The following is a 12,812-nucleotide window of genomic DNA, read 5'->3' on the forward strand; positions in this document are numbered from 1 at the left end:
TCAGGGGAAGCAAGTTTTGTGGAAGTTGCTGAAGAATTGGGTAATTCTTTGCCTCACACCCCTGAGCAGCAGGAGCAGGCACAAGGGCCAGGGGAGGAGCTGGCAGATCCAGGAAGGAGCCAGGGTTTGATGGAATCCCGGGAATCTCAGAATGTCCTGAGCTGGGAATGACCCACAGGGATCCTCCACCCGTGTGGCCCTGCCCAGACCCCCCAACAACCCCCCCCCGTGCCTGGCAGTGCCCAAATTCCCCTGCAGCTCTGGCAGCCTCGGGCTGTGCCCATTCCCTGGGGAGCCTGGGCAGTGCCAGCACCTCTGGGGGATTCCTGAGATCCACCTGAGCCTGCCCTGGCCCGGCTCGAAGTCACACAGAGGTGTCAGAGCTGTCACTCACTTCCCACTGTGATGTAAACTCCTGCCGAGACAACAGCTCTGATAAAACCCCAAAACTCTGATAAAAACCCCAAAATTCTGATAAAAACCCCAAAGCTCTGATAAAAACCCCAAAATTCTGATAAAAACCCCAAAATTCTGATAAAAACCCCAAAGCCCAGGCCCTGTACCACCAAAGAGGGGCAGCTCCTCTGGGCAGGGCCGTGCCACCAGAGCCAAAACACCCGGAGAAGGACGGGGACAAGAAGAGGCTTCAACACCTCCGAGCCACTCGCAGCAGGATGAATTCATTTGCATTCCAAAGAAACCACCCAAACCCCAAAAAAGTCACCCTCACCCCAAAACGATTCACCCTCACCCCAAAACAACTCACCCTCCAGCACCTCAGGGGTTTGGCTCAGCCCCCAAGACGAGGAAGATGCCGGGTTCCTGGTGCTGATGGATGCTCCAAAACCCTCTCCCAGCCCTGGAGCTGCTCCCTGGGCCCTCAAACCCAGCACAAGTGAGCGTTGCCACACCACGGATGGTTGTGACACAGCTGCTAAAAACCTAAATAAGCCGCTGTTGTGGTTTGACACTGGCAGAATGCTAGTGCTCTTTATGAAAATGTAATTTCTCAATCGAACGCCGTGAAATGGAATTGAGCACAGAGTAAAGCGGGCTCAAGCTTAATAACAGGAAAAAACTTTGTTAAGCTACTATCATAAAAGAAAAAGAGGAAGGAAAATAAATATACGCACAGATCAGAATGAAAACCTTGCAAAGTATTCTTCCTCTTATTGCCTAACTAATAAACTACAGCGAGACACGATCTGGACCTTAATCAGGTTTTTAATTTTAGACAATTGATGCTTAGTCTATTGAGGGAGACAGAGTCTCTCCTGTGCTGCAGACCTTCAAAGCAACACAGCTGTTACATCCTGTGTTTCCATGTCACACATGGCACTGCCCAGAGTCCTCCAGGCTGACCCTCTGCAAATCCCTCCTAATCCAATCTTGCTCATGGCATTAAGTTGGTCCCTCCCATACTGAACACCCTTGTTTGCCCAGCTCTGGGGAAAATCCTGTTTTTTTCTCAGCCTTGATGGAAGCTGTGATGCAGAAGTCAGCAGAGCTTCCTTCTCCTCGTGGGTGGAGGGGTTTGGGGTGGCATTGCCAGCTCCACACCCCGCTGGCACATCCCCTGGGTGCCACAGGGGCACGGGGAGCCTCCCTGTGTGCCAGCCTGACACAGCCATGACTGCTCCTTGCCTGCATCCCTGTGCTTTAAACCAGTTTTCTTCACCTTGTCCCAACACAAGGGAAGAGCTGGACAAAGATCTTCCAAATTCACCAGCAAATCACCAAGAATAAGAAGAGCGTGGCAGGCACATTCTTCTCTCTCAGGATTTTTTCATAGAGGAGCACAGAGGGAAGAAAGAGAAAACAATTTCTATTTCTGCTCCTTGTTTTTCCCATGTGGAATGTGTTTGGAGAATTGTTTCCCTGGGGGTGATTTCTTGGTTGGATTCTGGTGAGGATTGTTTGAGCCTGGTGGCCAATCCAACCCACCTGGGGCTGGACTCTCAACAGAGGGTCAGGAGTTGTGAGGAGTTAGATTTGGTAGTTAGAAAAAGTAGGTTTATAATTTTAGTATCTCCTTTAAATAGTATATTAATGTATTTTAGTATAGTTATAATAAATAAATAATTCATCTTTCTGAGCTGGAGTCAGACACCAGCATTTCTTCCCACCATTTTCACCTGCATTTCCAAAAGAAGAGTGGCTGAATTCACTCCAGGCATGGAAAGCAGCCTCAGCTCAGGTCCTGCAGCTCTCTGTGGGGCTGTGCTCCTTCCAGAGGGATGGGATGGGATGGGATGGGATGGGATGGGATGGGATGGGATGGGATGGGATGGGATGGGATGGGATGGGATGGGATGGGATGGGATGGGATGGGATGGGATGGGATGGGATGGGATGGGATGGGATGGGATGGGATGGGATGGGATGGGATGGGATGGGATGGGATGGGATGGGATGGGATGGGATGGGATGGGATGGGATGGGATGGGATGGGATGGGATGGGATGGGATGGGATGGGATGGGATGGGATGGGATGGGATGGGATGGGATGGGATGGGATGGGATGGGATGGGATGGGATGTCAGTGCCAGTCACCCATAAGTGACTCTTTTTTAACACACACCAAATCTACCCAAACCAAGCTCATTTTGAGCTGTGGGGTGCAACAAGATGCTCTTTGAGGTCCCTTCTAACCCAAACACTTCCACCATTCTCTGATTTTTACTCTCCCAAGCTGCTTCCCTGGCCAGGCCCCTGGGCTCTCTGGAGGTGCTTTGTGTGTTGTTATTTCCCTTCCAGCCCCAGCGGTGACTCCTGGATCTGTGTGTGTGTGCAAAGCCCCAACAGCCCAAGCAGGGATTCACGAATTCGTCTGTGGAGGCAGCAGCTGCCACTGCAGCATCTGCCGGAGCAGGAGGGACAATCCGGGGCGCGGCTGTCACACGGTGCCCTGGATGAGCCCCTGAGGGGGAGCAGCGCAGATGCCACAATTTGGGGTCTCACGGCAGCCGCACTTTGGGCTCTGAGCCGCAGGCTCACCCTCCTCACCATCCAAAATAAAAAGCCAAAAAGCTTCCAAACTACAACAAATGTCCCAACTTCTGCCATTCCACCCCTCCCTGCTGCAGCCCAGCCCCTGATATTCCCTCGCAGGTGGGATCAGCACCCACAGGACCCCAAAATTCCCTTTACCTGCTTCCCCCGGCCGGGGCTGCTCCCTCCGGGCAGCGGCGATGCCCAGCCCGGGCTGGCACAGCCTGGTGGCACAGGGACACTCCGCTGGCATTCAGCGCTGCTCAAAGGTTGATTCCAGCTCCGGGGCACGAAGCGAAAGCCGAAGGAGGCGAGGCAGGGATGCGCCCGCTGCCCTTCCCCGGGGCAGCTCCCGGCGCTCCGGCGGGACTGGAAAGACCTGTCGGTGCTCCCGGCGGAGCCACGGGGCACGGCGATGCCAGGAGAGGTGTGGCACAGCCCAGCGGGGCTGCTGTCACCGCCTCTGGGGCTGCTGTCACCGCCTCTGGGGCTGCCACCCGCGCCCTGCGCCCGAGCGCCGGCCGGGTGCATCCCGTGTGATACATTGAGGTGTGTTCTGTTCATTAAAGGGTTAAAAACAGAAAACTAAGGCTCTAAGATCAAGATGAAACTCATAGGCAAACATGCTCTTGCTGAATGTATAATTGCTCAGCAAGCCAACACCAGGACCACCACCCAGCCTTTATCACAGGATCACCAGGAGGAATACAGCACCCAGCCTTTTTCAGGATCACCAGGAGGAATATAGCACCCAGCCTTTTTCAGGATCACCAGGAGGAATACAGCACCCAGCCTTTTTCAGGATCACCAGGAGGAATACAGCACCCAGCCTTTTTCAGGATCACCAGGAGGAATACAGCACCCAGCCTTTATCAGGATCACCAGGAGGAATACAGCACCCAGCCTTTATCACAGGATCACCAGGAGGAATACAGCACCCAGCCTTTTTCAGGATCACCAGGAGGAATACAGCACCCAGCCTTTATCACAGGATCACCAGGAGGAATACAGCACCCAGCCTTTAACAGGATCACCAGGAGGAATACAGCACCCAGCCTTTATCAGGATCACCAGGAGGAATACAGCACCCAGCCTTTTTCAGGATCACCAGGAGGAATACAGCACCCAGCCTTTAACAGGATCACCAGGAAGAATACAGCACCCAGCCTTTAGCACAGGATCACCAGGAGGAATACAGCACCCAGCCTTTTTCAGGATCATCAGGAGGCAGAGCACGGCCTATGGAACTGTATAAAAGATGAACTGAAATCTGTTGGGGTTGCAGCAGTTGGTGGAGCGGGGATTCCCCAGTCACCCAGCGCTGTTTTTGCTTTTACCTTGCTGTGATTAATAAAATCCTTGATTTGTCTAAATGTGTGGTCAAATTTATCACATTCCACATCCCAAAGAGGATCCCAAACCTGTTTCTCCCCGTTTCATCTGTCCTTGAGTCAAGCCGGGCCTGGAGGCTCCTGATGTGTGGCTGGGACTCTCAAATGCTGGAGGAGTAACCCCAGTAATCCCCCATCCCAAATCCAGAACTTCTGGGATGCCCTGAGGCAGCTGCTCCCAGTCCCCATCTCCCACTGCAGCACAAGCAGCGCAGCCAGGGGGAGAAAATGTGGGGAAAGCAGGGGGAACGCAGCTTTATTTCTCCCTGACATTTAATAACCTTTATTGTCCTCTGAGCTGCAGTTTCCCATTCCAAGAACCGGCAGCACGGCTCATTTTCCTCCAGGCTGGAACAGCTTTGGAGCCTGGCAGCTGCCCCCATCCCCTCGCCCTGCAGCACAAACCCCAAAAAGTTCCAAACCAGGAGGAAACGGGGGTGGCCCTCCCGGAGCTCCCTGTGCTCCCTGCTGCATCCCACAGCTCCGGGCTTCTCCCCGCAGCATTCCCAGGCTGGAATTTCAGCACTGGGGGTGCACAGGAGGTTCCAGAGGCACAGCAGAGCACCGGAGGCAGAGCAGGAGCCACTTCCCAGGCACGGGGGAGAGGCTCTGACAACTCGCAGGAGGCAAAAGGAGGAATTAATGGCGCTGCAATTCCCACTGCCTCCATCGTTAGGGAAAGGAAAGGCATCCGAGCGGCCTCACTCGAATGCACAAGGTAATTTGTTTCGGATTTAATGTCATCCCTCTTCCTGGAGATGGGAAAATCCTCTGCTTGTATCCACTGTGCCCCGGGGAAGGTGGAGGCAAAGGAAGGGGGGATTGGAGGAGTTTGGTGGAGGGAAAAGCTCAGCTGGGGCTGCAAGAGGCTGAGACCACCGAAGTGAGCCATCACGCTGTCGTGGTTTTGGTAGAGTTGTGTGGTAGGAAGAAAAAAGTTTCAAAACGTTTTCATTTTAGATTTTTTGTGTGTTTTTCTTTTTTTTTTTTTTTCCTTTCATAGTAATAGCAATTTAATAAAGTTTTTTTTTTTTTTCCTTTGCTATTAAGCTTAAGCCTGCTTTGCTCTGCTCTCAATCACATTTCACAGCGCTCAATTAAAAAGTTGGATTTTCGCGGGGGCGCTGGCATTGTGCCAGCGTCAAACCACACAACACCCCCAGGAGCTGCTGGCTAAAAAAAAAAATGCCTCAAATCCACTCCCCGTGGAATATCAGTGTTTTATGAAGGGTCTCAGCGAGGTTTTCTCCTGCATCACCATGCCCTGCACGGAGCAGTGGCATCACGTCACCCAAAAGCGAGTTTGGGGCAGGGCAGCAGAGGGAGGGGGGATAGATAAATAGATAGATAAATATGCAGAAGATAGATAAATATGATTATCCATAAATAATACAGCCAGGATGAGAACAGTTCTCCCAGCTGGCCGGACAACGCCCCTGCCTACGGATGGGTCCTGGGGTCAAGTGGACTGTTCCATCTCAGCCCCCAAAAGATGCAGCAATTTTCTACAGGGATCCCCATTTTTTTCTGGGATTTAATCCTCTCTTGGAGCCCTGAGCTTTGCAGGAGGAGCTCAGGATTATTTTCCCCAGCCTGACGTGTTTCCTCCTCGGGGCCTCTTGTTTGCACAGGCGGCTGCGAGCGTTTCCTCCTCCCGGAAAGCCCTGGAGGGAGCAGCCCGGCTGGGCACTCACATCCCTGACTTCCCCAGCTCCCAAACCACCTCTAATTCAGGAATCAGATCCCCTCAGCTCATCTCCCCCAAATCCTGCCGGGCTCCCCTGCACCTCCTGCTTCTGGCTTTTAATCCAAGAGCACGGCAGGGTTGGGAATTCCACTCCAATCTCCAGGTGCTGCTGCTGCTGAAAGAGAGAGAGAAATAATCAAATACAGACCTGGGAGGGTCCCACGGCGGTTAAATCGTGTTTTTTTTCCTGCGGGGCTGGAACAAGGAAGAGATAAACCACGTTTGCTCCAGAGCACAGGCAAACAACTGCTTATCACCACGTCGGCAGCCTCAAGGCTATTGCAGGGTGTCAGGAAAAGTGTCATTCCTCTCCCGGGAAAGGTTCTATTTTTGGCCCCTCCGTCACAGGGAGCTGTGGGAGAGCAGCCAGCCCTGCAGAGCCCCTTCCCTCCCCCTGCCAAACTCACCGGGAGGGATGGATTTTGGGGGAAACTGAGGCAGTGCTGGTTCAAGCTGCAGAATCACCCTCGCCTGGCTCGCAGAGAAAGGTGCAGGGAGGAGTTGGAGCCTCTTGCAGGGCCTGGAGGGGCTCCAGGAGAGCTGGAGAGGGGCTGGGGACAAGGATGGAGGGACGGGACACAGGGAATGGCTCCCACTGCCAGAGGGTGCATTTAGATGGGATTTTGGGAATTAGGAATTGCTCCCTGTGAGGGCGGGCAGGTCCTGGCTGTGGCTGCCCCATACCTGGAGGTGTCCCCAGGACAGGGCTTGGAGCAGCCTGGGACAGTGGGAGGTGTCCCTGCCATGGCTGGGCTGGAATGAGATGAGATTTAACGTCCCCCCGCAACCCAAACCATTCCATGATTCTGTGATAACACAAAACCCAGCTGCAAAGGGGCAGAGCTAGGCTTTGTGCTGGATTTTCCAATGACATTTCAGTGGTCATTGGTCATTTTCAGGTTAGAAAATTGATTAATCCTGTGTCCCTGGGTGGGGAGGAACAGAAAAAGCCACAGCAGGCCCGAGCCAGTGCTGGTGACAGCCCTGTGTGGTGGTGAGAGACCACCAGGTCCTTCTGCCAGCACATTTGTGACACTCCCTGCACCACAATTCCCTTGCCAAAGAGGACAGATCCCTCCATTCCTCCCTCTCTCCCAGCCCTCACCAGCTCACCTCCCCTGCAATGCCCAAACCCGCACAGCCAGCACATGGAAAAAGCCCATTTTTGATGGTTCCCTTCTGTCCAAGTGCGAGATGGGTAATTGAGGGTAAAATTCCATCCAGGCTCCTGAAAACAGCCTGATAAATGAGCTCAGCTTTTTGCTGCTTGACTCAGCTAATCCTTCAGCAGCCTCCAGACAGCTTCGATTGTATCTCCTCTCCTTGGGCTCCCTTGGACGCCAAGGCCAAGCCGTGGCAGCCGCAGCAGCCCCGTGCAATTCAGAATCTGCCTTTCTCCCTGGCTGCACCGCTGAGCAGAGGTCGGCTCCCGCTCCCGGCTTGATTTATGAATACGGATTTTGTTGGTTAAGCCATTAGGGGCGGTGCTGGAGCAGTTCCTGGTGCATCCCGCACCGCGGAGCGCCTCAGTTGCAGCGCGCCGCAGAGCGTTCCCCCTGCACCGCTGCCCACGCAGGAGGATCATCCTGAGGCTTTGTCTGTAACGCTGTAATTCCACCTGGCCTGCCTGAGCCCTCTCCAGAGGGAAACAGCCCCAGAGGCGCTGGGGAAAGGAGGCAGCTCTGCCCAGCGGGAGGAGCTGAGGTCCCGCCCCAAAAGGTTTAAAGGAAAGTGTTAAATCCACTGCCAGACTAGCGGGGACCCCGCTCCGGGTGTTTGTGGTGCTGTCCCAGCGCCTCCATCCATCTGTCCGTCCATCCATCATCCATCCATCCATCCCTTCCTCATCCATCCCTCCATCATCCATCCCTCATCGATCATCCATCCATTCCTCATCCATCCATCCACCATCCATCCCTCCATCATCCATCCCTCATCGATCATCCATCCATTCCTCATCCATCCATCCATCATCCATCCCTCCATCCATCCTCCATCCTCCATCCATCCATCCTCCATCCTCCATCCATCAACCATCCATCCATCCATCCATCCATCCATCCATCCATCCATCCATCATCCATCCCTCCATCCATCCTCCATCCTCCATCCATCCATCATCCATCCCTCCATCCATCCATCCATCCATCCATCCCTCCATCAATCATCCATCCATCCATCCATCCATCCATCCATCCGTCCATCCATCCATCCATCATCCATCCATCCATCTGTCCATCCATCCATCCATCCTCCATCTATCCATCCATCCATCCATCCATCATCCATCCATCATCCATCATCCATCCATCCTCCATCCATCATCCATCCATCCATCATCCATCCATCCATCGTCCATCCATCCATCATCCATCCATCCGTCCATCCATCCATCCATCCATCCATCCATCCATCATCCATCCATCCATCCCAGGGGATGCTCCAGCCGCAGTAACCGGGGTGAGGGGTGGCTCAGGCTGCTCTGCCCGCCCGGGAGCAGCACATCCCGGCAGGGCAGAGCCGCCCCCGCGGCCGGGCAGGGATCATCGCTCCGCAGGGAAGCCCAGAGCGCCCGGATCCCTCTCCCAGGGCCGCATTCCCCGGCGCTGCCGGGTCAGCGCGTCCCAGCCCCGCTCCGCGGAGCTTTTGTGCCGCTGCGGAGGAAGAAACGGGCAGTGCCCGCGGGCCTCGCTGTGCAATTAGAGAAAACAAAGAGCCAGGAGGGAACTGTGCGCCCAGCTCCTGCTTCCTGGCTCCCAGCCGGGGTTTTCCCCCATCGCTGCCGTATCCGCTTGTTTTGGAGAGGAGGTTTCCCCTCCAGCTGCCCCCGTGCCCAGCACGGTGACAATTTGGCACCTTCTCCCTAAAAAAAAAAATAGCAGCGACCCATGGTCACGGGTGAAACAAGCACGTTGTCCACGTGGGAATCTTTGGGAAGGGTCCCAAGCAAATTTTCCCTTCACGGCAAAAATGCTTGGAAAGGAGCACAAGAAATATCCAAGTGTTTTCCAGAGCGGCAGAAAATTAGATTTCCATGTTATTTATCCAAGAACTTCTAAATGGAGCGGATCCACCCAGCTCATCACTCACCAGCGTCCCCTCGTTTGTTTTTAATTAGCAGGAGCACGCAGGGCCCGAGGCAGGCAGGTAATGGAGCTCGGGATGGTGGGAGATCAGGAAAAGCATCCCGACAGGCTGGGAGCAGGGCTGGGATGGAGGCACGGGGCAGGGAACAGGGGGATGCTCGCTCTGAGGGCTCAGGGGGGATGGAAACCAGGCCTGAGGGACTGGGGTCACACCAGGCTCCGTGGGAAGAGCCGGGACTGCAGCTCTGGCTGGGCAGCGTGTCCCAGGGCAGGAATAATTTGGGTTCCTGGAGGTGAGGGGGATGGCAAAGTGACAGAAAGCCCCAGGGAGAAGTGACCCATGGAGGGAAATGCTTCCAGGAGAGGTAAGATATGAAGGGAGGGAGCAAGGGGAGGGAATTTGGGGTTGGGAGATTGGATGATGGGAGCTGGTTCACTTGGGATCAGCTGGAGAGGGGTGGGATGTGGGATGTGGGATGTGGGGGAGCAGGGGAGGAGGGGCTGAGTCCCACAGGGGTGTCCCAGGGGTCCCGGAGGTCCACACGTCTGTGTGGCTCACAGTCCCGTGAGTGTCCACGTGGATCCTGATCCCACGAGTGTCCACGTCCACATGGATCCCGGTCCCATAAATGTCAGTGTCCATTTGATCCTGATCTCACGAGTGTCCGTATGGATCTCGGTCCCACAGGTGTCGGTGTCCATGTGAATCCCTGCCTGACACACGGTCATATCCGTGTGGATCCAAATCCCACGAGTGTCCATGTGAATCCTGATCCCACGAGTGTCCGTGTCCACGTGGATCCAAATCCCACGAGTGTCCATGTCCATCTCCACGCAGATCCCAATCCCACGAGCATCCATCTCCGTGTCCGTGTGGATCCCGACCCCACGAGTGTCCGTGTCCGGTCTCCAGGCGCCCCCTGGCGGACACGGCGCGGCTCAGCCTCACCCGGCAGCGGCTGCTCGGGGAGAATCCCACGGGATTGAACCCACGGGATTGAACCCACGGGATTGAACCCACGGGACTGAATCCCGAGGGACTGAACCCACGGGACTGAACCCATGGGGTTGAATCCCGAGGGACTGAATCCATGGGATTGAATCCACGGGACTGAACCCCACGGGATTGAATCCCAGGGGACTGAACCCCACGGGATTGAACCCACGGGACTGAATCCCGAGGGACTGAACCCACGGGATTGAACCCACGGGACTGAACCCACGGGATTGAATCCCGAGGGACTGAACCCATGGGATTGAATCCATGGGATTGAACACATGGGACTGAATCCCAGGGGATTGAACCCACGGGACTGAACCCACGGGATTGAACTCCACGGGATTGAATCCATGGGATTGAACACATGGGACTGAATCCCAGGGGATTGAATCCACGGGATTGAATCCACAGGATTGAACCCACGGGACTGAATCCATGGGATTGAACTCCACGGGATTGAATCCATGGGATTGAACTCATGGGACTGAACCCACGGGATTGAATCCACGGGACTGAACCCACGGGATTGAATCCTGAGGGATTGAACTCCACGGGATTGAACCCACGGGACTGAACCCACGGGACTGAATCCACGGGATTGAACTCCACGGGGTTGAACCCACGGGATTGAACCCACGGGATTGAATCCCGAGGGATTGAATCCACGGGACTGAACCCACGGGACTGAATCCACGGGAATGAACCCACGGGACTGAATCCCGAGGGATTGAACCCACGGGGGCTCTGAAGGGACGAGGTGCCATTAAACCAGGAGCCGGGAGCAGAGCCCACCACCCACGGAGGTTAAGCACGGCCGGGTCGTGGCACTGGGCAAGGAAAGGAGCGACAGCTCCGAGGAGCTACAGAAGGAGCTCAGGAGGCTTTAATTAGCCATTAATGAACCTTCTCCAGGAAGGCAATTCCTGCTGGGAGCTGGGCTGAGTGGAACACAGTTTGCTCACCCTCCTGCGGGCGATGCACTGGGATGGTGCAGAGGGCAGGGCAGAACCCAGCACGGACAGCCCAAAATTCCTCCTCTTTAGTGCCTCCAAAAGTCTTGGAAGCTGGGAAACGCCAGCTTGGGCACAGAGCAAGGTGGGGAGAAAGGCAGAGGGCATGGCAGGGCCTGAGGCTGTCACAGCCCATCCTTCCCCCAGGCTCCACACTGGGAAGTGATTTCAGGCTCGTATTTGGGGAATTTATTTAAGAAAGGAGACCCACCTTTAATTTTGTTTAAGTATGGAGATTCAACTCCCTTCCTGTCTGGAAGCAAAAGCTTTGTGGGTTTTAGGAAGAAGCCATGTAAAACACAGAAAAATACATGAAACATAAAAAAAAATATATAAAACATAGAAAAATATAGAAAATATGTTATTAATAACTATTTTATATATCCCCCTCATGGGATGAGGGGAAGGCATTGGTTATATAAAACATACATCATTTGTTATATTTTGTATCATTTTATAAGATAGCTAGAAATATATTGAAATATAGAAAATATAGAAAAATATAGAAAACATAAAATATAGAAATCATTATAGAAAAATATAGAAAACATAAAAACCAGAAAAATATAGAAAAATTAAAATATAGAAAACATAGAAAAATATAGAAAATATAGAAAAATAAAATACAGAAAAATAAATATTGTAAAACTATAGTAAAAATATAGAAAATATAGTAAAAAAATGTAACCATATTAAAACTCTATTAAAACTGGGAAATGGAAGACGCCAGACATCCAGAGCACAGCACTGAGCTGTGACAGAGCACTCCAGCCTGCATTAAGCACCTGCACTGAAGCAGAGCCATTGCCAGATCAGGAGTTCCTTTTTGAATTTGGGGAGTTCAGAGCTCCACGGCCAGGGTTTGCTCCCAAAAACCATCAGCTGCCAAGGAACTTCCCAGCAAAACTGGGCTGCAAAACTCAGAGCACAGAATTCCCTCCTGGAAAGGCAGGACAGGGAACACGGGGCTGGCAGCAGCAGCAGCAGGAGGAGGAGGAGAAGCTCCTTGGTGGCAGCTGAGCTCATGGCAGTTCTCCCATTCCCACAGAATCCCTTGGAAAAGCAGAGCAGAGCTGGGGTGGGAATTTGGGAATTTGGGAATTTGAAGTGTAGGAAACCCAGAGAACTCTCAGCCTGATCCCACTGACACCGTCGCCTCCCCCTGCTCATCCCTCGTGCTGCTTTGGTGCCAGCTGATCCCTTTCAGATCGTGTGGAAAGAAGAAGGGGGAAAATAAAAATATCCAGGATTACCTCAGGCTTCCTTTCAGGCAGAGAAATCTGGGCTGGGAGGGCAGGGAGGGTTTGCCAGGGCTCAGGGGGGCAGCTCTGCCAGCCCAAATCTGCTCTGAGAGGCACCACGGGCACCCCAGGAGGAGAGAACAGGAAACAGGGACAAGGCAAGAATTGGGATTTCACAGCATGAGCTGTGGGATGTGTGTCTGACATCTTCAGGGAATCAGAATTGCTCACCAAGTACCCAAACAAGGGAAAATTTTTTCCCATCCCACATTAGAAGACAGGCACATCAGGAGGGTGGAACTACTTTTTTCTTTGGGACAAGGGGGGGGGGGGGGGAAAGGAAGC

At 53.5% G+C, this 12,812-nt stretch overlaps 1 protein-coding gene across 2 annotated transcripts in view; it reads right to left on the reverse strand.

Annotated features, from left to right (window-relative positions):
• Positions 1 to 6,416, reverse strand: part of KIAA0513 (KIAA0513 ortholog) — a 29,480-nt gene extending 23,064 nt beyond the window's left edge. For both annotated transcript variants that reach the window (XM_077786389.1, XM_077786387.1), the window contains exon 1: positions 6,279 to 6,416. The gene's annotated coding sequence lies outside the window, so the exon portion shown is untranslated. The remainder of the gene's footprint in view (positions 1 to 6,278) is intronic.
• Between the last annotated feature and the right edge of the window lie 6,396 nt (positions 6,417 to 12,812).

The sequence above is a fragment of the Lonchura striata genome, chromosome 13 (genome assembly GCF_046129695.1).
Source record: "Lonchura striata isolate bLonStr1 chromosome 13, bLonStr1.mat, whole genome shotgun sequence".
NCBI lineage: Eukaryota > Metazoa > Chordata > Aves > Passeriformes > Estrildidae > Lonchura > Lonchura striata.